The sequence below is a fragment of the Sorex fumeus genome, unplaced genomic scaffold (genome assembly GCF_029834395.1).
Source record: "Sorex fumeus unplaced genomic scaffold, SorFum_2.1 ptg000008l, whole genome shotgun sequence".
Taxonomy (NCBI): domain Eukaryota; kingdom Metazoa; phylum Chordata; class Mammalia; order Eulipotyphla; family Soricidae; genus Sorex; species Sorex fumeus.
In genome coordinates this window covers 41,983,420-42,009,490 of record NW_026606065.1, presented here as the reverse complement: position 1 = coordinate 42,009,490, position 26,071 = coordinate 41,983,420, and the positions used below count along the sequence as shown (strand labels likewise).

The window sequence follows — 26,071 nt, the reverse complement described above, 5'->3', positions numbered from 1 at the left end:
GAAAATATCTGGCATAATCAGTTTCTTTCTTTTTTTCTCCGCTAAAAATTGTATTTTGTTAAAATCCCAAAATTACAAAATGATTTAAAGGTGTTTTATTTAATTTTTTAAACTTTTGTTTTCCAGGGGCTGGAGCGATAGCACAGCGGGTAGGGCGTTTTTGCCTTGCACGCAGCCAACATGGCCAACACAGGTTCGATTCCCAGCATCCCATATGGTCCCCCGAGCACTGCCAGGAGCGATTCCTGAGTGCATGAGCAAGGAGTAACCCCTGAGCATCGCTGGGTGTGACCCAAAAAGCAAAAATAAATAAATAAATAAAAAATAAAAAAATAAAATAAAATAAAATTTTATTTTCCAAATGTTGTTCACAGTAATTGTACATTCGATATTTCAGCACCAATCCCACTAGCATTACACCTTCTCACCACCACTAGTTTGAACCTTCCCACCACCATTGAAGACTGCCTGCCAGGGGCAGTGGCAGATAATTCATTTCCTATTGCTTATTGTGAATATCATGAGAGGTTGTGTGGACACAAAAGTGGCTGCGCGCTTCTGGGATTCCAAAATTGCAAATGGTTGGGGTCCAGAGAGAGCATCTCTATAGTGAGCTAATCCATTTTAAGATTCATTTGGATGTCTCTGGATCAAGAACACTGATGCCTTGAGATGGTGCCTGGAGGCAGTTTGTGGGCATGACAGTCAGGACCGATGAAGAGAGAATCAGAATAAACTACGACTAATACCTACCAGCCTGGCGGCCCTCGTTCCTTCCTCCGCCTGACCATCGCCATCGACCTCTCCAGGGTGGGAGAAGGGTGAGACTACCAAACGCAGGCGGCAGGAGAGATAGAGCCACCGCCTCTCTGTGTGTGCCGTGCCCCCCTTCTTGTGTGAGTTTATACAGGCTGGGAAATGGGAAGGGATGGCCTGTCTTTCCTGCCACCATGTGGCCCTGGAGTCTTATTCTCTGAACCCACATACCTGGTTTTTTTTTCTGAAATCTCTTAGCCACTGGGACTTCACCTGGAGTGGGCAGAGAGGAAACACCTGCTCCATACTAGGTTCTCTGGTGGAATAGACTTTGCACGGGGTGTGGAGAGATCTCTGATGAGATGCTGTCTTCCACGATTCACTGCTGTGTCTCTCAAAGTTGTGTTTTTGATGCACAATCTTTCATCACTAATCCCACCATCAATGTAAACTCCCCTCCACTAGCGTTCATTCCCAGATTCCTTTTCTACCATGCCCCCTAGATCCCAGCCCCAGTCTACCTTTTAAATTTGGTTGCTAAAGTTTGAATCTCATAATTTCAGTGTCATTGACCCTCTGTTTTAGAGTTTTAGCTATTTCATTCCTTAACACTACCAGTGTACCTCAATACCCTGGTCTCTGCTCCTATTGCTTCTCACCTTTCTCTTCTGCCCTTCCTGTTAATTTTATTATTTTTCTTCTACTCCTAAAATCTGGGGGAAAGGGGTGAAATGGAGTAAAACAGCCTCTTCAACAAGTGGTGCTAGCAAAACTGGATAAAATTGCAAAAAATTAAAACTGGATCTGTCTCACACCTCACACAAAACTCTTTTCAAAGTGGATCAAAGACCTTCAGATCAGACCAGAATCTATGATATATGCTGAGGGAAATGTAAGCAGAATGCTCCAAGAACTAGACCACAAAGGTGTCTTCAGTCATACAATGCCAAGGTAACAGAATAAAAAATAAGTTCACTTCCTTTTTTCCTTTGTCTTTTGTTACTGTTTTTGTACATGTAAGTATTGGGTACCCAAACAGACAAAGATTCATCTTCATCAATTTTCTCATTGAGAGGTAGATAGAAATTAAATATATTCAATATAAAATCTAATATCATAGTCATCACTGCACACTCAAGTGTAGTTAAAAAATCATATGGATAAATTATAGTTACATAAACCATATTGTGTGACTATCTTAAAACTCATCACAAAGCTATGTTGGTAACCATAAGAGAATTCTGCACTCATTAGCACAGTATTTATGAGTTTAAGCTACTGATTTTGCTTTGTGAACTGAGATTTTAATTACATAACCTTTATCACATTGCTTTAATTTTTGTTGTTCACAAGTATTGCTGAAGAAAACCTTATGAAAATGACAAATTTCAAGTACATCTCTTTCTGCTTCAACTGAGATTCAGGAAAATAATATGAGTAAAAGGGTATGATTTTGTAATTTCTTTTCATGTATATTTGGTCTTCATTTATACAACCTGTTTTTAAAAGCCTGAAAAATTTGTATTGAGAGCTCTAAAGGTGACTCTTATAGTTCAATAAAGTAAATTTTGGCCAAATACATAAACCTGTGGGCTATTTGCCATGGATAAAAAGTAGAATAGAGTTTGGAATGCTCAGGTCTGACTCCAGACCTGCACACTGGGGAAGAGACAGAATTGGCTAGGTGCAATTTTCAGTGTTCAACATACAATCAGCCCATCCCTAAAATGAAGTCCATAAAAGACACAAAAGAGTGACCCTGTGAATCTTCTGGTTAAATTTATTTGTGATGATTTGGTAGAATGGGATTCTGAGAGAAAGCATGGAAGCTAATCATCTTTTCCCAGTTCCTTTCTATATGTTTCTCCTCACCTGTACATTAAAAAAAAGACAAAAACTTTAGAATCTTTTACAACAAAAAAGTATACGACTGAAGATTTTTATAGCAAATTAATCAAAACTAAAGATGGTACCCTACAAATGTCTTGTTATAGTTCAAAGCACAAATAAAAAATTTGAGTTTTCTATAGGCATTTTCTATCTGAGGACGTGTTCTGGAAGCTTCCAGTCTGTAGGTGGTTGGATAGAAACACAAATAACCAGGAAAAGGACTGGCGGGAGAGGATGGTGATTATGAGGGACTCTGCTTTCTGCTACGCCAGAAATGCCATAATTTTCCCAATATGCCTTGTGTGTGGCTCCTGTGAGAGTCTGAATCTTTGGGAGGTTGCCAGGATCACCCAAACCAAATTTATGAAAATGATAACACAGCTAAGTGAGCAATCTGCACTGCACTGCTCTGCACTGTCTTTCCGTTATTCACTGATTTGCTCAAGTGGGCACCAGTAACTTCTCCATTGTGCCGGGCTCTCCGAGAGGGGTACGGTCAAAAAAGAAGGCTAATTATGACCAGTACCCCAAATCTCAACACTGATATTGAACTCCTGAGGACATCATGGTTCCAATGTTATTGTTTGGCACCTATAGAGATGAACAACAAAAATATAGTGATGAGTAGATGCGCCTAAAGAAACTTTGCATCAGGGGAAACCAAAGAATGAGAAATAAAATGAGCATCCATAAAGAAACAACTTGCCCATCAAAAGAGAAAATCTCTTTCACAGCATCTAAGAAAAGGAAGCATATTTCTAGTCTTTCCCGTGATTGGAGTGCAGAAGCTTCCTAGACTGAAAACTTTGTGAAGGGTCTCAGTCATCTCGATGTCAAAAACCATTCTAATTGCCTTGTGAGTGGTTTCTTGACATATCTTATGCTTTCAAAAACTTTTAAAATGTAACCCAAATCTCAGTGAGATGTTTCAGAATTCTCTAAGGAGACACTAATTTAAGTTGCCCTTTGAAGAAGGATTTTGAATTGAGCTGAAGCAAATGACTGGGTTGGGGGCCAGAGGGGAGAGAGTGTGTTTGAGACACAGAGACACTATTGGCAAAACCCCAAGGCAAGAAAAAATTATCTTGTTGAAGGAAAGGGAAAGAGATAACTGACTTGTGTGGTTGGGACTGAAGGCATATGCAGAAGCAGGGGCATGAGTGTTTTAATGGATGGTCTGTGCAAAAGCTTTATTGAATGAACAAAATATCTGGGTGTTGATGATGTCATCTCTACAAGAGGTATACACTTGGTATACTGGAGTAGCTAAGTATTCATTATGAGAAAGAAAGAAAGAAAAAGGAAGGAAAGAAAGAAGGAAGGAAGGAAGGAAGGAAGGAAGGAAGGAAGGAAGGAAGGAAGGAAGGAAAGAAGGGAGGAAGATTATGTAAAAGAGTGTTAGTTTAGTATCACTAAACAATTCTAAATAGCATCCTCATTGGAGCCATTCATTTTACTTCTATCTTAAATTTTTTCAGGTCCCTATCTTATGGCCAAAGTTCTGATTTAAGAAAAGGTAGGAAATTAGCAGGAAGGAATGCTAAGCAAACTCAAAGCTCTGCAGGGCTTCTTTTTGCTAATACTAGAATCTTCATTACTGCGGCACAATAAAATAAAGAGATTCTCTATTTGAAAAAAGAATACTAGGTCAGGGTTTATTGAAAGAGGTAAATTACAAAGTTTTGGATTGGGCATTGTAGAGAAGGGTCTATGAGGCTGTCATCACAGTACTGACTCTATACCGGAAGATGTGGGCCCGTGAGTAATATATAGTGGCTTTCCACACAAAACTTCAAGTGTTTAAGATATCGTGTAAGTAAGTGGTTCTAAGGGCCTCACGGATGTCCAAGACTCTCTTATATCCATGCAAGATGTCAGTTATATCCATGCAAGATGTTCCTCCTGGTCCCTATTTTAGTGAATATGATCAGACTGTGCCCTTTCACCATCCTCTTGCCTCCAGTACACAGTGTACAAAGACCAGATCCCAACCTATGAAGTACTTGATCCAATATACAGCTTCCAAGTCTGATGCCTGGAACCTTGTTTCCGTGACCCCTGACTGTGTTTGCCACTGCTCTGCAGCCACCACTCAAAGCCCATAGCCAAGTGACTCTGTTCCTGCAGCTTTCCTTACTTCTCCAATTCTGTGTGCTGCTTTCCACGATCTGCCTGGACACAGGGACAGGACTCAAAGAGAAGCTGGCATCCATCTGGCTGGAAGTCATCTGTCTTAAAGTCCTTTACCACATCTTGTTAATTTTCACCCCAGCTGTTTCTATTATCTATTGTACTGACTATTCCTTGGTGAGTGAAGTTTAAAACAGATTAACTAGATTATCTGTTGCCCCTTCCTTCTATTTCCATCATAAAACAAACAAACAAATAAAATAGAAAAGCTCACAAGGTTCACTGCAGGGGCGCTATCCTGACCTCTGGACCTCATAGTGATGGGGGGAGGGGCGCAGAGGGGAAAGGGCATTTTTCTATGACAGTGGAGTCATCTATACAGTTTGAGAAGAACCATGACTCTCTAAAAGCACAAACATCTCCTGTGAATTTGCTAAATTGAATCTCCAAAAATAAATATCCTGTTTTTATTTTTCTACTGCTTTCTAATTTTTTGCTAGGTCACTTCATTATTACATAAAGTCAGAGAGAATTGCTATTCAGCTTTGGTTCCTGAAAGGCTGCTTTTGCTTTCTTTTGTTTTATTTAGTTGGCCATACTCTGAGTATTCAAGGCTTCTCTTGGCTTTGTGCTCATGGTCACTCCTGGTTGTGCTCAGGGACAGGAATGACACTCAGGGACTGAGTTGACATCTTGCAGGTCAAGTGCTTTAACCCTCTGCACCACCTCTCCAGAATTCCTGGAGAGATAATGCAGTTTTAAATGAAAAAGACAGTGAAAAATACTCCTACCATGTTATAATGAAGGAGCAAACAAAACTATTCAAGCACAATACCTTTGAAGAACTTTATAGAATAGTGCATGCCACACACACACAGAGAAACAGAGTGAAATATACACAACAAACCACATATCCACACAGAATCTAATTTCATGAAGAAAATGCAAAATGAAGATTGTTCACTGACGGTAGTAATGTTTAGTCAAAAGAAAACTTTCCAAGTGACTTCTTAACAATTTCTCCTAATAAAAATGTATAAAATCTAAATGTTTATTTTTTATTAAATTATGCTTAAAATAATTAAAATTATGATTTGGTTATTTTACTACCATAAAAAACTTTTCTAAGTAGCTGATAGACAGATATTATTAAGGAGTTCACAAGAAACAAATTGCAATATATGCTTTATAATAAATTAAAGATTATAAAATTATTGTGATTACTCAGAGCTATATTTCCACTTAGTATCTTCTCTTCTAATTTTGTATTACTTAAAAAATTAATTAAGTCAATATAAATATGGAGGGTTAGCTATTTCTTATATAGTTTTCTATTTCAAACCAATTGTGGACATTTTGTTTACTAAGAAATGTATTCTGATTAAAAGGCCTTACTGCCTCCTGAAAATATAAACTCGATAGCAGGATTATTCCTATTATAACATAATATAACATATGTGCAGTAATTGTGTTTCATTTATTTTTATTTTACAATGTAGCAAAATAATCTATCCCTCAACTGATGTAGAGCAGATTTTATTAAGGTGTTTATTGGATTTCTGTAGTTAATTATGTTCAATTTTTGTATATTGTTTTGAGTTATACATTAAAAAATACATAGTCTTAAGGTAGAAAATGACATGTTTACATTTTATTAAAATATGAATGTTTTAATTGGTATGCACCTTTTAATTAATATGTGTACTCATTGGGAGTGGTTAATTATTATATAAAGTAATTTTTATACATGCTATATTTAATATTCTTATTACATAAACCTAATTAAGTATTTCATATTGTGCCAGTGAACTTTGTATTAAAATTTTTGTTCTCAAAATGCCATGGTTTTAAAACATGATACATTTATTTTGCATAGCCAATTTTAGTGTAAAATATTTACATGCAATTTTTTTACATGAGACAATTATTTTCTTAAAATAAATTGTGAAAATTTTTTCTTAATTTTTGTGGATTGTCTGAAACTCAAATTTGTTTTTAGTATTACTGAAATACATTTCATTTTTTCAGCAAAACCATTAGTAATTCTCAGAAATATCTACATAACTTACACATAAGAAAATCTATGAAGGGAAATGTCCATTAGAGCAGTTTAAAATATAATTTTTTAATCAGCCTTATTTTTAAATTCTTGCAGTCATTTACGTGTTTCAGAGTTCGAGTCAATTTCTTTCCTATTACAATATTCTCCAGTCCTCCATTTATTCCCTTTTCTGCAAAGTGCACAGAATTTTTTTTTAAGGAATTCTCATTTATGAACTTAGTTTTGAATTCTGTCTTATTTTGTTTTTATTTTGAGCCACAGTGGGAAGTGCTCAGGGGTAACTCCTGAGAGTTCTCGGAAATCACTTCTAGCTGCTCAGGTGACAAGATGGTACTTGGAATTAAACAGAGTATAAAGTCAAACCTTCTGGAAAATGGAAAACAGGTGCACCAGCTCATGAAAATATTTCTCTAGCCCCTGGCATTGAATTATATTGAAATTCTGAACCTTTCTTTGATATTGAAATTCTCAATGACCATTCTAACAACTATCTTTACTTCAAAAATAGAGTACTTCACTCTTGATACAAGTGTATGTGTGTGTGTGTATATATGTGTGTGGGGGGCAGCATTGTATTCTGTCATTTCAGAAAATATTTCAGTAAACCAAATTTTTGAAAGTAAAGTCCTGTTGAATATTAACCCTACATGTTTTAGGTTTCATCAGTGAATTGTCCATTTTCCTCATCTCAGATAAGCTTACAGGGCTCTTACAAGCACCTTTAGTCCCCGGAGTTTATCTTTTTGCCTTTTTTTTTAATTAGTGAAACACCAGGAAGTATAGTTTTAGACTTAGAAGCTTTTGTGCTTCGGTTTCAGTTATACAATGATTGAGTAACCGTCCCTCTATCAGTGCCCATTCTCCATCACCAATGATTCCAGTAGCCCTCCTACTCACCCACCCCATCCACCCCCCCCCCCCCCCCCCGCCCTGCCTCTGTGGCAGGGCATTCCCTTTTTTTTCTTTCTTCCTTTCCTTTAGGGTGTTGTGGTTTGCAATAGAGGTATTGACCAGCAGTCCATGTTGGGGGGGGGGGGGGGTGAAGGCAGCTCAGATAGAGAAGGGAACACCAAGTAAAGGGTGTTTGTTTGGAGGATGCATTCAGGTTGCAAGATGTGTGCTGAAAGTAGACTATAGAACACAGAGTTTATCTTTAACCTTTCTTTTGTACTTCACTTTTTATTGTTAGTGACTAAATTCCCCAGGTTAGGCTTGGTTACTTATAAAGTCAAACTTTCTGGTGACTCTGGACTTTGTATTCGTATTGAAATACTTGCTTTTCTCTTAACATTTTCATATTTTTGTATAAAACAATGTTTATAATAAAACTAAGTTTCAGAATCTATATATCTTACTGATTTTTTCCAAAGAACTGCAAGTATTAATAAGAAGTGAACTTAATTGTTTAATATATACTAGCAGTAAGGGAAGGAGAAAAACAATATAGATGTCCCTGGGAGACAGAAGATCTTTTTGAGTTTAATCCTCCAAAGTATTGCTTCTGTCAAAACACTTTACCCGTGTAAATGATCAATCACACCTACATGCAGTCCTGTACCTCAAATCCCCTTAGAATTTGTATATAGTCTATTCAGCTCTGGAATTAAATATGCCATTTTGACTATCTGTGAATCCATCATCTCTTTGATCCCGAGATGGGGAGGCCTGGGGAGGCACTTCTTGGCTATCAAGGGGTCCCACACTTTAATTCACAAGTCCTAATGAAAAAAATAAAATTTTCTTTGAAAGAGTTTTAATCTCTATTATCTTTTACTAAGGGTATACAAATTAGATTTAAAAAACAAATTTGAACATTAGCTAAAGGAATTGATATGTATGCAGAGTCAAGCATGTAAAACATGAACACATCTAAAAATATTAAGAATTATGCTAAATTCAATATCATCACAAAATATATTTCAAATATGCATGTATGTTTTGGATACATTTTTTATGACTATACTTTGAAACTTAGTATAACTTTTATTTAATAAAAACGTTCAGTACTGATTATATTAGAGGTACAGAAATGAGTCAAGTATTAATATATCAGAGATTATAAAGTTATAGATAAATTAAATTACCTTCCAATTATATACAGAAAAAATATTAAAAAGGTGTACTCATGAAAATATGGTAAACAGTAGCAAAAAATGAGAATTTACTAAAAACAACTACCAGTAAAAACAATGAAACACAACAATTAAATTCTTGATGCACTCACATGTTTATTATAAAACCTTCTAAATATTAAGAAATATTTTAAAAGTCAACCGATATAAATAGGATTAATATTTTAGGGGTATAAAGATATGAGTGCAAACAATGCCTTTAAAGAAAAGTAAATATATATATAAACAAAATAATGCATAACTGAGACTACATAAAGTCATTTTATGCTGTACATAGGCCAACTACAACTTGTAATTGTAGTAACATTAACCAACTGCGTGCTTACTATTAAGTGAAAAAGATGTAATATAAATCAGGACACAAATAAATTCACCTTTTTTTTCTACTTTCTAGAAGCAAATTTTAAGTGTATTTCAAAGACTGAAATATAATGTTAGAAGCAGAACTTGAAGATAGCACATTTAAAATCATAGTTTTTATAATTGCATTTTATTGTTTCCTATTCATATAATCAAAATTTTGTTTTGCATTTTCTTTATACTAAAGATGATAAACACCATCTCTAATAATTTTAAAAGACTAAGGCAGTCAGATAAAACAAACAATATAAATCAGTATATTTTAGAGGTGATTATAATATTTTGTTTGTTAAACATTTGACCCCTGGGAACTAAGTATCACCATTATTTGACACATTATCATCTGGATTTGTCATGAGTTAACAAAACAAAAATTCCCTGTGTTAATTTTATGAGCCTCAGTGGTTTGGAAAGTACTGTCATACTTTTTTAAATCTTCTTAACATTTATTACAGGATGAAATTATAATTGTTTACTTATTCAGGCAAAGAAGAACATTAAGAGAAATAGAGGAGTTATAACCTGTATAATTAGGAATTGAACAGTGATTTTGAATAAATAAGCATGAGAATTTGATTTGCCATGTTACCAAAGAGCATTATTTAGTCTATAAGAAGAAAATAGTTATATACTAATTTATCAACTCTGTCTACCTATAAGAAAATCAGAGAATAAAAACACATAAAAAATAAAATTCAAAGGGCTAGAGAGCTAGTACAGAGGGTGGGACACTTCTCTGACACTGCTGTAGTGATTGATGAGCACAGAACAAAGAGATAGCTTTGAGCACAACCAGGAGTGTCAGAAAAATGTATAAATAAAATATAAAAACCAAAAATAAGTATCTTAGATATAAAAAAGAAAGTTGATTGTAATAAATGTTTTGCATTTATATTACATGTACAATTTTTGGAGATTTTAAATAAAAGCAGACTTTTTTTGCTGTTTTTACTTAACAGTAGAAGTCATATAAATACTGATATAAATTAATTGTGGAAGCATATGTCATACAAAAGTAAAGTACCAAAAGACTGAAAGTATAACCACATTTCTATTTCTCCACTTAACTTCCACATCTGTATCTTGATGTGATATTTTTATGTAATATCAAAGAGTGTTGGTTGACATTAATAGGAATTAGTGAATTCATTTGACAACTATCTTGTAAAACAAAACTTGAAAATGTCAAGGTGTGACTTAGACAGGAAAATTATGATTATTAAATGCTTACTGTAATGAGTTACTATTGGTAACAAAGTCAACATCAACAAGATAATTTAAGTTTCCTCTGAGAAAGTACAATAAAAAGACAGTGGTTATATTAAAGAAAGAAATCTTTATTACCATCATCCTGAATATTTAAATACTATGTAAATCCCTTAAGTAAAAATATCAAAAATCCATATCCTGAAAGTTAAAAAATCATAACAAATATAATTCTGAGAACAGTAATTAAACCCACAATCATGTATTATATAGCACATTATTTATTATATATTGCATATGGTCTATATATAATATGCATATACATAAATGTCAGCAAACTTTATAAGCTACATTATACAGTAAAACAGACATAAAAATTGTAATTCACAAAATTGTAATTCACAAATGCAGATGTATCAAAATAACATCTTATCATTTTAGAGGGAATTTAAATATTTATGAATGCATGCAATATTTGCTCACAAACTCAGTGTTGTGATAGTATACAGCTGTAGATTCAAATTTTCAAGAAAAAATGTATAGAACAAATCAGAATGATTTGAAATTATTTACATGTTTTATACCTACAGTATATGGATCTCATTCCCCTGACCTTGAATAGGGCAGAGTCGAGTAGGATATAGAAGGAGAGGCTGATAAAATCCCAAGACAGAAATAGGCTGCCAAAACGAAGAAAGACAAAAATGATTGTCTGTACTTTTAATGCACGTACGCTGGCATCTGATGCATCTATCGAAGACCTGATGGTACAAGCGCGACAGATCAAGTACTACATAATTGGTCTGACCGAGACAAGAAGGCATCAGTCACATCACGCCGTTTTTGACACTGGAGAAGAACTGTTCCTTGGAACATGTGACAAAAGAGGGATCCGTGGTGTCGGTATCCTTGTCAACATGAACTTAGCCATGAGCATTGATTCATTCGAATGCCTAACAACACAAATCGGACGATTACACTTGAATAGATGTGGCTCACTGCCGGCAGTTTCTATCTTTGTTGTCTATGCACCAACATCCAATTATGGTGAAAGAGAAATTGAGAAGTTCTACATGGAGCTGGAGAAGTTCTATAAAGAAGATTACACCTTCTACAAGATCATTGTCGGTGATTTTAATGCCAAGGTAGGACCAGGAAGATCAACCAATGAACTCCACATCTGGACCCATGGCCTAGAATGGAACGAACAGGGTGAGAGACTGTCATCATGTCATCATGTCAACTAAGACCTTCCATGGTAACTCACAGTTCCAAAAGGCTGATCTAAATGTTGGACATGGGAGTCTCCTGGTGGACAGTTCCACAATGAAATAGACCACATCATATTCAATTGGCAGTTTTGCCTAACCAATGTTGCTGTTGTCCAAAATTCCAAACGGGATCGAACCACCATCTCCTTCATGCAAAATTCTACCTCACAGAACGCAGAGAAAAGAATGCAAAGTTTAAGAAGAGAACGCCAAGAACGACCACCAACTGGGAGCTCTTTGGCTCTGTTGCGGCAACATGGGAAGATGCCATCATTGACAACATTGATGAGGAATATGATCAAATGATTCAGCACCTCCATGATTGTGTGAGGAATGCCAAGAGAGAGATAACCACAAAAAAATGCCTTTCTACAAACACTCTTGAACTTATTCACCAACGTGGCTTGGCACATATCTCAGGCAACCGCAAGCGAATGTCTGAGCTGGCAAAATAATGCAGAGAAGCCATTAAGGATGACCTCAAAGACCGGAGAGCAGCAGTGCTGGTAGATGCGGCAGAAGCTGGGAAAAGCATTCGTAATGCCCGCCTGTCCTTCACCAACTACAAAACCAAGATGACTGTCCTCCAACATCCTGATGGATCTATCACATATTCCAGAAGGGCAATGGAGAAGATTATTCATGACTTCTACTCAGATCTCTTTAATAGCCACGTCCACTTGCCCACATACCACATTCCACATGATGGATATGTCGTTCCCAATGTTCTCCCTTCCAAAATCCAACATGCCATCTTGTCGGTAAAGAAACAAAGAGCACCTGGCCCAGAGAAGATCAGATCTGAACACCTGAAGAACTTACCATCAATACTCATCAATACACTGGCTCAGCTCTTCACACGCTACCTGACTGAATTCAAGGTTCCGTCCCAGTGGAGAACAAGAAGGAAGACATCCACGACATTGGCAACTATCGCCCACTCTGCCAACTGACTGTCATCTAGAAACTCGAGTCATCCTGAATAGGATTAGCAGAACACTAGATGAAGGACAACCACATGAACAAGCCGGATTCTGAAAAGGATTCAATACCATCAACCATATCCACACTATTACTAAGCTCATTGAGGTTTCTCAGGAGTTCAAGATGACTCTCTGTCTAACATTCATTGATTTAAAGAAGGCCTTTGATTCTGTTGAGAAGGAAGCGGTCATTGAAGCCCTAGCCAATCAGGGCGTACAAACACAATACATCAGGATCCTTCGTGAGCTCTATTACGGATTCACTACCAGGATCTCACCATTCTACAAGGAAGTAATCATCCATGTCAAGAGAGGGGTTCAGCAGGGTGATACCATTTCACCAAAACTCTTCAGTGCCACCCTCGAGAACATCATGCGACGACTGGAATGGGAAAGAATGGGAGTGAAGATAGATGGTCGGCAACTGCACCACCTCCGCTTTGCTGATGACATCGTTCTAATAACACCAAACATCAGTCAAGCGGCACAAATGCTGACCTACTTCGACCATAAGTGTGGAAATGTCGGACTACAGCTGAATCTTGCAAAGACAATGTTTATGAGAAACACCCTCGTTCTGACACTCCATTCACTCTCAATGGAACCACCATCTCCGAATGCAACAGTTATATATACCTAGGTCGAGAAATCAACATGATGAATGACCTGGCACCTGAGTTACGCAGGAGGAAGAGAGCGGCTTGGAATGCCTTCAAGAGCGTTGAAGAAATAACTAAGAGGATAAAGAACCTCCTGCTATGAGCACATCTCTTCGATTCCACTGTTTTTCCTGCATTAACATATGCCTCAGAGTCCTGGGCCCTATGAAAACAGGATGAGAACGCTTTTCGGATTTCTCAAAGTGGAATCGAAAGAGCTATGCTTGGAATATCATGATTCACTCAAATGAGAGATAGAATCCGGAATTCTGATTTCCGTCAACGCTCAAGAATCAGGGACGTTGTCTCATTTGCCAAGGCATCAAAAATCAGATGGGCTGGACACATAATGAGGTTTATAGACCACCGCTGGACTAGAGTCATTACTGACTGGATTCCACGGGACATAAAAAGATGCCATGGAAGCCCACCTACAAGATGGTCAGATTTCTTCATCAAGACCCTGAATGATCGGTTTGAGACTCTGCATGTTCCTAGAACGAAAAGATGCCATTGGGCTACGCTAGCACGTAATAGTGATAAATGGAGATGTTAGTGGCATCCGCTCCAGTAAATCGATGCATAACGGGGGATCAAGTGATCAAGTGATACCTACAGTATTAGAAACATTGTCCATTGAGGAAGTTTTTAATATAAAAATATCCATAAGGCCTTGTCTTGATACAATCAAAGTCAAAACAATGTCTCCCATCAAATATTGAGATTTTAAAGATTAATATGATTCGATAGTTCACCTGACACTCCACCCTTCCATTCCCCCTGTATTGATTACACTACATTTTGCTTGCCCATTTACCCTTGGATAAAGATACTGGGTACTTATTTCATTATTTGTTTTATAAGAAATGACATTGCTATAAGTATGACAAAAAGATATCTCTTTACAATGCTTTTTGAAACTTTTGTGAGCCATATACAAAGCTATTTTTTATTTAAAATACACACACCTTAGAAATTTCAACATATAACGTAAGCATGCTTTATAGTGAATCATTTTATTTAAATTGATTTGAGTTTAATACAATAAAATTTAGCCATCTTTACCTCCTACTAATATTAAATTTTTGGATCATTTTATTTCATTTGAAAATTATCTTGAATACATCATATAATTACAGAAAAGTTTCAACAAGTGAAACATCATTCAAGGATACGTTTATTTATTTTTCTTTTTTTTTAAATCATCAATCTTTCTTTTTCCAAGCAAAAATTAGTTTTACTTTATTAATTTTTGTGTTTGTCTGGGGGCCACACCTTGTACTGTTTCGGATTTACTTCTGGTTCTATGTTCCTGGATCAAACTGGAGGTGCTCAGCAGACCACATGCGGTAACTGGGATTGAATCTATCAGCTGTTTGCAAGAGAAGTGCCTTACATTTTGCACTAACTATCCATTCACCTTCATCCCCTTCTTAGCTTGAATAGTTAGCTATGAGACTATTTAGTGGAAATATATGTGTGTGTGTATATATATATGTATACACACATATAACATATATGTATATATACTCACACATATACATATATTGTTCTCTTAGCAACATATGGCTGCATATTAAATTTTAAGTCATGCATAATAAAAAATTAAAGAATGTTAGCTACTACCACAAATTTTGAACTAAATAATTATAAAAAGCTTTAGTTAACTTATTTTTTTTCAGTTTTAGTCACTGCAGGTAAAAATATTTTTATCTACCAATTACCATATCTTAAGATAATAGGGAACTTTCTTATTAAATATGACATAAAACTAAAAAAAATCATTTTGCAATTAATGTGTTGACTTGTTAACAAAACACACATGTGCAATTTTAAGTAACTATGCCAGTCAATGGGTTATACATTTTATAATATAGAAATATTAATGTGAAAGCATTAGTCTAGCATTCTAATTGTATATCATTCTAGATTGCTTTTTCCAACTTTTTTTTTATTTTAAGACACTTCCACCTACAGTTATAATGTGTGTGACAAAGTTATCATCCAATTTGTAACATCTCACCTAAGTCATGCCAAAATACAGTCTGTGAGTTTCAAATTTAGCCTACATTGTGACAGTTTTCAGCACAACATCTAGTTTAGAAGCAGTTTGGTGAGGCAGGAGAAACCAGGACAGAGGAAACACCTGCCAATTCTGGCATGTCTTGTGGATGTAAATCATATGAAACATTTATGAGGAATGTAATGATATGCCTCAAATAACATTATACTGCATCAATCAGCAGTTTCCTTGATATAGTGTTTTTCAGATTCAGAAAAACTATAATAATTAGAAGATATCTAACTTTAAAACAAAATAATTACTCTTGAAGTTTGCATTTTTATGAGTTCTTTATAATTAGATATATTTTGATTTTTGACATTTATTTTATTATGAATACCATAATCTGCAGTGCCATTAATGATAAGGCCTCATGACTAAAGCATTGTATCACACCCTCCACTAGAGAGTCCACTTTTCTCTACCATTTCTTCAGTCTCCCTTGCCCTCAACCCATTCTCCAGTCCCATACCCCTATTCAAATCTGTAGAACATTTATCAAGTTATGTTGTCTTTGTTATTTCTTATTCCCATACTTTGATTCTTTATATCCCAGGCAAGAGATGGACCATTCTGGGCCTGCTATTGTTTTTTGTAAGGGGGGGGGGGGACCAGTATACAGCTCAAGTTATACTCACTAGGATAAAATTACAATTTTCAATTAGGCAAAATTTACCTCTGTCAACATACAGTGAGTCATTAACATTAATAATGAAGCAGTGCATAATAATCAAAGGAATGCTCTTCAGAGGAAAATGCTAACAATGGAAACATCTGTATATATGCTAAACACTGAAGAGCTAGGACTCAGTATGTGATTCAATGGTAGAACACTTGGCTTCACGTATGATAGCCTGAGTTCTATTGACAACATTGCATGGTTCTAAGCATGAATTCAGATGCCTCCAAATACTATCTAGAGTATTAACTGCATCCCCCCAAAATCAGGAGCAAATAAAATGTATGGATGACTGTTGACCATAAAAATATAAAATGATAATTTTATTATTTATTTATTTATTTTTAATTGAATCACCATGAGATACAAAATTACAAAACTGATCATGGTCAGATTTCAGCCATACAGTGATCCAACACCCATCTCTCCACCAGTATGCATTTCCCACCACCAGTGTCCTCAGTTTCTCTCCCATCACATTTCCCCCAGCCTATTCCTATGGTAGGTACTCCCCCGCCTCTCCTCCCTCTCTCTCTCTCTCTCTCTCTCTCTCTCTCTCTCTCCCTCTCTCTCTCCCCGCCCCCCGCACTGGGGCATTATGGTGTGTAATCCAGGTACTGAGAGGTTATCACGTTTGTTCCTTTATTCGTTTTCAAGTAATTTTAAATGCTCAATTTTAAAGAATATGATTGTAATTCAAAATTTTAAAAGTTCACAAACTTATTAAAGATGTTATTTATTCCTACTTATATGTCAACTACTTCTATAGATAAAAAACCATAATACATAGATATATGCAAATGGTACTTAAGAAACAAAATCTAATTAATTGAAACATTTTATGTATATCTTAATATGATTGTATTGTTTGAAAAGACTTAAAATTGATTCTGAATTCAAATATTAACATTTATAGATCTAGCTAACATCAGTGGACAGAACTAGAAAATATATGGATGATGAGACCAAATAAAAAAATTCTACTGTTAATATAGAGAGATCTTAGACCTTATTTCCCCTATTTGTTTACAAAGTATCTCTCACTTTGTTTCTGGTCATTGAATGCAAGTGGATGTACACCGAACTCAAATGCTTTTTTTTCCTTTTTTGCTTATTTGGGGACCATACTTGGTAGTGAGGGATTCTCCTAGTTCTGTCTTAAGGGTGACTCCATGGCATTGCTTAGAGGACAATAAAATTCTGGGAATGGATCCTAGGCTTCCTGCATGTATAGCAAGTGCTCAAACTGGTGAATTATCTCTCCTCAAGTATTTCTTCATCACAGTTACTAAAACACACAATTCTGTTATATCAGATATTACTAAAAGTACACTAAGTTGATGTGGGAGGCTTTTCTCAAAAAATAATTTGACCCATTTTGCTCACTTCTTTTCATTTAAGAAAAAATCAGATGAATTAGATAAGTTTGGAAATTGAGATTTTTGTTTGTTTTTTTGTTCAGAGTCTGCACTTGGTGGTCACTAGGGTCCATTCCTCATGTTGTGACTTCAGGGTACCATATGGAATACCAGGGATCAAACCCAGGTCAACAGCATGCAAAGCAAGCACCTTACCCACTGTGCTCTCTCTCTGGCCCCACAGATAATTTTATGAAAAAATTTATAGACATATACATGGTTATAGGTGCTGAACTGAGTAGTGTATGACTCAGAGATGCTTGAACACACGTGGTAGTTCTGGGGGGTTAGTAGGATACATAATACTAATTCAAACCCCATATATTCACTGCATATGCTCTGCAATTTAATCCACACACTTAGTTCCTTTTATTATTTTTTAAAAATCAGCATATAAATAAATAGAATAAAGCAGCAAACTTCGAACTAAAATCAGCTAATACATTTTAAATTTAATTTTATTTTATAACATTTTTCACAATAACATAGCATTCGATATTTCAACACAAATGCCACCTTGATTAAACTATCTCCTTCCCACCAAAATTATTCTGAATTTTCCCAACAACCACCCAAGCCTGCCCCAATAGCAGGACCCAAATTATTTAATTTGCATTGCTTGTTATAAATAATTTTCTAAAAGTGATCAATAAAATTTCCTTAAAAGACAGTGTGTGAAGATTGTTGTATCTCCCTCTGGATCCTTTAAGCCTTTATATAAGAGATTATTAACATGCTATTACAGGTTGATCCTTGTGTGCTAATATTATTTTAAATAAGGTTGGTTGCTTCTACTTTATATCGCATCCATTGTGGAGTACTATTCCTAGTACATCAGTGGATACAGTATGAGGTTCTTCACATGTGGTTGCACACTCCAGAGATTATAAAATTCTAAATAGGGTGATATAGTTGGAATTAAATTTTTAACTTAAATGGTGATTTTGGGGTTCTGGAAGCATCTCTGCACCTGGTTGATATCTTCCAAGATTTATTTGTGACTCTATGGATTATGACCAGTTACTAAGCTTATATGGCACCAGAGGCAGATTTGGGACGTGACTGCCAGGATCCCAGAAGAACAGAGAGATGATCTGAGGTTACCCATTCCCGATTCCACGATACCATGGAGATTTCAGTCACAATACCTGCATATCTGAGTTTTTCAACACATTCATTTATGGATGAGGCTCATCCCAAGCCTGTGGAGTATACTAATATTCTTAAACCAATAGCATATGATAGTCTAGATTACAATGAATTGTTATAGAAGTCTCCCTAGTGTTGCTTGGGGGAAGCCTTGTTCAGTATGCCTTCATAAGCATAATGCATAGTTAATCCAGACTGGGTAGAAATACCCCACTCTTTTCTGTAAACTCTCCAGTTATTAGTAAACTTAGGATAGTAGTTATTACAGATTTCAACATGTTTCAAAATCTGGAAGATTGAAAAGGAGATGGATACACAAGATATTTAGAATTTCCATAGATCTGTATTTCAAAGAATGTATCTATTTTGTATAACCCCTTTAAGTGTTATTATACACTTTCTTTTTATGTCTGATATAATGTAGAATTGACAGTTGTCAATACAAAATTATGAAGTTTCTAAGATTTACAGCTCACTTTATAGTCTGTCTACTTGTATAGAAGTAGAGTAATGATTTTATCAGGTAAGTGCACAGTATAGAGGTTTTGCTTGTTTGAATTTATAGCAAAGGAAAACAGTTATAAACATTCCTAAAGTTCATATCTTTTCTGAATATTTACTCTTAATGCTTGATGTAGTTAATTCTTTTTAATATTAACTGAACTTACAAGAGTTACTAATTGTAGATTTAATTTGCACTTTCAATGACTGAATACTGCTGTTGGGAAATTATTTGCTGTCATGATTAAAGCAAGTAATCATAACTTTACTTTTTATTATTTTTCTAGTGAAAGTAGCAGGTTTATAATAAATTTCTCTTATTCTGGGGGGGTTTTGTTATTGTCGTTGTTATTGTTTGGTTTTGGTTCTGGCAGTACTCAGGAACTACTCCTGGATCTGTGCTCCAGGATCACTTCTGTAGGATCTCAGGAATCAAATATAGGTGCAGGGATCAAATCTTGGTCAGCCACATATAAAGCAAGCATCCTACCTACTGTAGTGTCATTCCATCTCCAATGTTTGTTTTGGAGGCACAGTTAAAATATCACAACACCACAAGTTTGCCCAACACCTTCCACCAATATCCTTATGTTACTTCTGATAAGTCTTGTCATTCTCTTCCACTATCTTTCCTTACTACCTGTGAAACTCAGTTATATAATCAAAATCCAAGAGTTATCCTTATTATATACCATATATTACCTTGTTCTCTTTCTCTATGCAATGCAGATTAATGGAGTTATTTGCTACTTGTCCTTCTCTCTTTGGCTACTGTACTTGATGCTTTTGTTTTTGTTAGTGTGTATTGATTGAGTGATACTCACACAGTGTAGTTCTCAGCTTATACTTCTGTCTTTGTGCTTCGGAACCATTATTGGTCATGCCCAGTGGACCACATGGGAGTCATATGGACTCAGGATTATATCCAGGGTCAGCCGATACAAGGCAAGTATACTGTTGCCAAGTTTACATTTTTGTTTGGGGGCCATACCAGAATTTTCCAGGGTTTACTACTGGATCTGTACTCAGAGGTAAGTCCTGGAAGTTTCAGAGAATTATTTGGATATGGAATCAAACCTGAGTCAGCATATGCAAAGCGAGATTCTTTCCCACTGTATTATCTTTCTGGCTCCTTAGTTTACTTTTTACTTTGTACATTTTAGTAAAAGAGCAATGTGATGGGACAATATCATATAATTTTTCCAATACCAAAGATATTTATGTTAATCCACTGTTAATTAATGTATGAAACCTCACACAAACATTTATTGTAAAATTCATTACTTATTTTTTCTATAAAATTACTTATATCATCAGAGCTAACAGGCACAAATCTGAATTAACATAACAATTTATCTTAGAAAATATTCAAAATATACATTTATGTCACATACCATGTTTCCACACTGGATTCTAATTTGCACTTCTTTTTCATAATATAAGACATGTTTACATATACCCCATAAATTTTATTGGGATTATTTGAAATCAAATGAGTTCAAATTATGAGTAAAAGTTATTTTGAGGACCTAAAGTTCTATACAATATGATTCATTCTTATGAATTCCTTCTGAAATTCATATTTAAACCTGAATTTATTCATCACATTGAATCATATGCAGTTTCCATTTCATATGTGAAACATGGAAAATGAGAGAAATTTTCTAAGATTTAATATGATAATATATGGATTGAAATGGACAGATAATAACTTAATGCCATTCAGTTGAGGAACTAATGGAGTTGAGATTTAGCGTTATTATTTGGTGCCAATAGCACAGCGGGTAGGGCATTTGCCTTGAATGTGGTCAACCCCGGTTAAATTTCTCTGTCCCTCTCAGAGAACCTGGCAAGCTATCAAGAGTATCCCACGCATAGGGCAGAGCCTGGCAAGCTCCCCATGGTGTATTCAATATGCCAAATACAGTAACAAGTCTTACTTCAGGTTCCTTGAGTGAGCAGATGCCTTTGGGTTACACTAGCATGTGACAGGGACGAATGGAGAAGTTACTGGTTCCCGCTCAAGCAAATCAATGAACAATGAGATGACAGTTCAGTGCAGTGTAGTTGGCTCCTACATTCTGTGCAAGAATACTTTTATGGAATTCACAGTAAGAAAGACAACTAGCTAAAAAAAACATTTTCATGGTATATTGCATTGTTCAAGATACATATTAAAAATTTAGTGATTTTTTCCAATATGCATAAACTACATTATGTACATCACTGCACAATAATGACATTTTAAGCATTTTTCATAGTCAACTTCTAGGTAAAATGAAAATGATGGTAATGTGAAAGTTTCACAGAAAATCTCCTTACTTTCAATTATTTTTTTCTGATTTTGTAAAACTTAATTAAAGTTATACATGAGCTATGTTTTACTCTAAAGTTTGTTTAGTCAACTTCACATATTTTTATAATTATGCAGTTGTCTTAAAAATAGTATTGTTTTATGTATCCTAATTTTTGACAAGAATACTTATTCATATATGAAGGCTTACAGAGAAATTAATACCTTTGCAGAAAATTATACTTTGGGGCCTGATCTAGTACATATTCATAAAACGTGTTTCAAATGGTTCTCTAAAGAATGGCATGCAATTTCTTTTTCCTTCCTAGGACTCTCAAGCACCAGACACTTAATTTTTCAAGTTTTTTTACCCTTAGGCACTCTACTATTGTCTATAAGAAGTCTGGTGATTTCTTGCGATTTATTTCTTGTGGTTGCAAAGATGGAAACATTATACCACTTGATTTTTCCTGAATTTTACATTTTATAAAAACATGATTTTTATTGCTTTGATTTGATTTGGTTTTGGGGTTTGGTGCAGCACTCAACAAGGTGGTTAGAGGCTACTCCTGTCTCTTTAATCAGGGATTGCCCTCTGGATCCAGAATATTTCTTTTATTTATAAATAATCATAAAATCTAGCATTCGCAAAGGTATGTGGTTTGTGGGAAATTGGCCACTTTAAAAAGCACACAAGATCTCATTAGTCCCCTGGATAAAACTGTTTAGCTAACAGGACAATGAATGTGCATGTTTGAGGTGGAAGAGTAGGAAATTTCCATATTTGAAGTCTATATTTTGAAGATGCTTTCTGATTGTGTCCATTTCTATGTAAATATCCCAGACCTTGCCCTTAATGTATGTGCTGTTTTTAATTTACCAGTTAACAAAACAATGACTCAGATGTCTTGAATCAGGGACCTGTTGGGGGGGTGGGAGTTGATTTTGTGTTCAATAGATGACCAGACTGTTCCCCAGTCTGCCAAGGTTAACTTGCATTGGCACATGCCACAGAGTTCAACCATTTCATTAGTTGTGATATATCCAGTTTTATAGATGTCAAAAGTGTAAATTTAATTAGCTTTATTGTGTTAAGTCACCACAAAAACTTATGGAGTATACTTCCGGTATCATTAAAAAGAGGAGAGTGATTTTCAAAAAAATGTGGCAAAAAGTGAATACTTGCCAAAACTATGCAGTATACATACTCATTCAGAAAATGTAGGACTGCTGGCTTTACTTTTAGCCTTTTTGTTTCCCAACCTATAGCCTCTATTATATTTTGTGTCTTAACTAAAACAATGCTGACTGAGTTATTAAAGTTATACATACTACTTAGTACTTACTTCACATTAACTTACAGTGGCAAATAGTTCAAATAAACTCACATGATCTCACATGGAAGACACAAGTAGATTTTATTTATTACAACTATATATCACAGGGGGGCTGGAGTGATAAGCACAGCCGTAAGGCATTTGCCTTACAAGCGGCCAACATAGCAGACCCGAGTTCGATTCCTCCACCCCTCTCAGAGAGCCGGGCAAGCTACCAAGAGCATCTCGCCCGCACGGCAGAGCCTGACAAGCTCCCCGTGACATATTCGATATGCCAAACACAGTAACAACAAAGTCTCCAATGGAGACGTTACTGGGCCCGCTCGAGCAAATCGATGAACAACGGGAAGACCTTGACCGTGATATAGCACAGGGGGTAGGGTGTTTGCCTTGCACATGGTCAGCCTGAGTTCGATTCCTCCATCACTCTCAGAGAGCCCGCCAAGCTACCAAGAATATCACGCCCACACAGCAGAGCCTGGCAAGCTTCCCTTAGTGTATTTGATATGCCAAAAATAGTAACAAGTCTCACAATAGAGATGTTACAGGTGCCCGCTGGAGCAAATCCATGAACGAAGGGAGGGCAGTGTTACAGTGCTATAGTGCTACTTATATTAAAAAGATAATTTAAGCTTATGGTAAAAAGATTTCTTGGCTATAAGATTACAAACCTTTATATGTTTTCAATGCTCTAATATTTATTCATATTTTTAAGAATTATGAATTTATTCATATTTTAAGAATTATGAAGTTTTACTAAAGTTTTTCCAACCTCATTCTATATAATGCACTTTTCTAATGAAAAATTAAAATAGCAAGGTTGAAAAGAATCGCCGCTTACCTGTTTTTGAAGTCCCTCACTTCCTGTGAGCGTGACCACTTTCCAGTGGTATTTGTCACAGGGCCTGAAGTTGGGCTCCACCTGCCCCATCCCGCCGGACTAGTGGAAGAGGTTGTGAGAGTGGGAAAAAGAGAGACACAGAAGGATGGTCAGCAAGACAAGACAAGACAAGACTCTGATCAAGCTCCAAATTTATTTCTCCCAAGCTAGCTTTTTATAATTGATTACATGAGGAAGTAGGAAAAATGGGGAATTAACAAAGCATGCAGACTTTCAGTGAATCAAGGTGTGAGCCCTAAGGGTGGACTCATGGCACTTATCTCAGGCGTAGCTTAGAAACTTACACAATGTATTTTAACATTTTTCCAAGAAGAGATTAGTTCTTAAATTGCAGGTCAGGCTGTACTGACATTTTGGCTCCCGGCAGAGGAACACTTCAAAATTATTACATACTTTCACTTTGTTATACACACTTGAATTTCAAGGATTCCTTATTTTTGAATTATATAGAATTAACATATTTTCAATTATAGACAGTTCAATATGCCATATATGAATTTACCATTATTTAGAAAGAAATGTTATACCACACAAAAAATTGTATTAGTTATATGTTAAAATCACATAGTTAAGGTAGAAAATCTCTTGTTTTCAATACTCATTTCAAACAGTTAGAGGTATGAGAAACAAGATCATTTTTTAATAATTGTATATATGGATGTGTATATATATATTTTGGATGTATATATATGGTGTGTGTGCATATATATATGTGTATATATATATATATATCCACACACACACTTGGATGTAAAGTAGAGCTTGGTAAAAGTCATAAGGGAAAGAGCTAAGATGTAGAAAATGTATAAAGGAGATTTATTATACGATCCGAATAGAAACTAGACTTTTGGTGAATATCATAAGGTGCCTCTGTGGATGTAAAAATAATACCATTTATATCATATACAAATGAACTCTTTGTATATTTCCAAACAAGTTACTTATATTTAAAAAATTAAACTATCTATATATGTGTGCATGTGTCTGTAAAAGGAAAATGATTATGAGTTTTAATTTACTTGCATCTTATGAAATAATGATCACAATCAAACTAAGTAATTGATTCCAGTTACTATTTTATTTGCATCTGTGTGTGTGTGTGTGTGTGTGTAATGTGTGTGTACAATGAAAAGATTTAAGGAGCACTCTTTTACCAAAATGTGATGTACTAAAGTTATGTGTCGACATGAAGTTATGGTTTATATCCCCACAGTTGTTTGTTTTGCATAATTGAAATTTTACTTTTTCATCAAGTCTTTGTCTTTTAGACTATTAATCTCTCTGATTATTATTTTGACTACTTATATACCAAATAAAAGTAATATGTATCTTAGTAATTTTATATTTTACTTATTTTATTTAGCTTAATATCCTAAGATTAATCCACACTTTCAAGTGGGAAGGCTTCTTTAAAGACAATAAGTTACCATGCTTCTGTGCATGTGGGAAAAAGGATACATATTATTTATTTATTTTTATTGTTTTTATTTATAAGGTATTTCACAATTTTTGATTACATTTAATATTCAAACACCAATCCCACCACCATTACACCTTCCCACCACCAAATTTGGGATGTTTCCATCTTAAGCTCCAATCCCTGTCCCAAAGTACAACCAAAATAATATATTTTGTATTGTCTGTTATGAAGAACCACAGAAAATGCTTATGAAAAGTATTTATATAGGAAAAAGTCTGAAGATTGCTCTATTTTGACAGGGGTCATTAAGACATTCTTTAGGATATCACTAGTATGTTGTTAAAGGTTGAGTGGTGTGAGCTTTCATATATACATATGAAAATGTGAATATATGCATATATATATTTCCCTCTATGATTTGTTGCCTACTATCTGAATTCCATCAAATGTGGTGTGGTGCTCTGGGAGAATGCGTAAGGAGTGTCTTATGATGTGTCATTCATGGCCTCGTGGTCCAAGAATATGTTCACTCATGCATGAGGCTCTGCCCAAGTGTGTGGAGAATGGCCTTGATTGTGGCGGTGGTTGAATTGTGGAGCTTTTCGGCTGCTGGGGTTGGGTTCCTTGGGGTGAGTGGGCTCTCATCCTTCCTACTCTGGGTCACTCTAAGTGAAACAGCCTGGCACGGAGTCTGGTGGCATGGCTATGGTAGTCTTCATGTTATGCTCCCTTCTGGGAGAAAGAGCTGTGTGATCTGGATGGTGGCCGGTGACGTGATTATCTGGTGCCGGCAGGAGGTGGCTAATGGGTGTGACCCCTGGGTTGCCAGAGACTTTGGGAAGCAGGCAGAAAATATCGACCA

At 35.6% G+C, this 26,071-nt stretch overlaps 1 pseudogene; it reads right to left on the bottom strand.

Moving 5' to 3' along the window:
* Positions 1 to 23,819, bottom strand: part of LOC130019351 (SREBP regulating gene protein-like) — a 94,227-nt pseudogene extending 70,408 nt beyond the window's left edge.
* Positions 23,820 to 26,071: the final 2,252 nt, after the last annotated feature.